This window comes from Limulus polyphemus, unplaced genomic scaffold, assembly GCF_000517525.1.
Source record: "Limulus polyphemus unplaced genomic scaffold, Limulus_polyphemus-2.1.2 Scaffold3106, whole genome shotgun sequence".
Lineage (NCBI taxonomy): Eukaryota > Metazoa > Arthropoda > Merostomata > Xiphosura > Limulidae > Limulus > Limulus polyphemus.
Window position 1 is genome coordinate 88358 of NW_013668716.1, and position 1904 is coordinate 90261.

The following is a 1904-nucleotide window of genomic DNA, read 5'->3' on the forward strand; positions in this document are numbered from 1 at the left end:
GTCGCTAAAGTTTTGTCGGAACGAATTTACGGAAAATTAACTAACGAACGGAGACGTAACAATATGCTTCGTAAGGTCCTTCAGAGCTCTAGGTAACTAAAAACAACTTAATGCCAATCTTTAGAATCCTCATATAAAATAAATATCTTTAATTTAGCATCTTTGTGACGTTGAGTTATATTAAACACTCCGAACGTAGCTCATGAACTCGCAACCAAATGTTCAAACGTGTTTTTTTGAGTGGTCAGGTTTTTTATCTGAACTTATTTGTTGAGTAAGACATACTTGTTGAGCTGGACACATTTGTTAAGTTGGTCACATTTGTTGAGTTAGACGCATTTTTTGAGTTTATTGAGCTGGTCGTATTTTTTCAGTAAGACTCATTTATTGAGCTGGACACATATGCTGAATTAAACACATTTCTTCAGTTGAACTATTTTGAGCTAGTCAGATTTTTTGAGTTTGACATTTGTTAAATTGAACAGATTTGTTAATCTAATCAAATTTGCTAAATTAGGCATATTTGTTGAGGTAGATTATTGAGCTGTATACAGTTATTCAGGTAGAATATTTGTTCAAATCGACACATCAGGTTCTTCATTTTTTCTTTCTAGTCTGTTTTCTGAATGACTCAAAGAAAGAAGAAATCATTTTTACATATGTTTAGCAGTAACTTTCTTTGTACATAACACGATTTATCTGAAGACGTTCTCAAAATTATACTTATTAATTACATGATGTTAGTAGATTTGTTGTTATTAACTTACTGTCAGGGATAAATAAAGATACGGCTTTCTGTTTGTTAACTTACTGTCAGGGGTGAATGAAGATAAACATTTGTTGTTATTTACTTACTGTCAGGGATAAATAAAGATACAGCTTTCTGTTTGTTAACTTACCGTCAGGGGTGAATAAAGATACACATTTGTTGTTATTAACCTGCTGTCAAGGATAAATAAAGATATAGCTTTCTTTTTGTTAACCTTCTGTCAGGGGTGAATGAAGATAAACATTTGTTGTTATTAACTTACTGTCAGGGATAAATAAAGATACAGCTTTCTGTTTGTTAACTTACTGTCAGAGGTGAATAAAGATACACCTTTGTTGTTATTAGCCCACTCTCACGGGTGAATTAAAAATCGACATAAAATAACATCTTAAAATTTACCACTTCAATATGGCCTGCTCATGTTATGTGTTGTTTTAATACCATAGCTAATACCACATGTCAAGAAAGAGTATAATTCATGTCCATGATAAGTAATATCATTATTAATGTTTTAGGGATAATAAGTGTTCTGTAAACTATACGCATGATTAGTAATATATGTTAAGTAATAGAGTAATTAACGTGTTGTGTCAAGTAATAGCGTCATTAGTGTTTTATATCAAGTAATAGCCTAATTAATATATTATGCCAAGTATTAGCGTAACAAAAACGCGATAAGAGTTTTATGTAAAGTAATAATATAATTAATGTTAGAAATAGTGTAGTTAGTGATATATATCAACTAATAAAGTAATATTTTATGTTTTATGTCAGGTAATAGCAAACCTTATGTTTTTATCAAGTTGGCAGGTACCAGAGGATTGGAAGTTAGCTAATGTAACTCTTCTTTTCAAGGGACGTGATAAAATTGTCCCAGTAAGCATAGACCCATTAGTCTTACATCAGTTGTGGGAAAAGTTTTGGAAAGTCTGTTAAAAGATGCCATGCAAAGTCATTTAACAAAGTTTAGAATTTTATTGGATAGTCAACATGGTTTCACTAAGGGAAAATCTTGCCTTACAAATCTTTTGATACTTTTTGAAAATCCAGTGCCTATGTAGATAAGAGTAAGGGTGTAGATTTGGAGTATCTGGATTTTCAGAAAGTCTTTGACAAGGTGCCACATAAAAGGCTT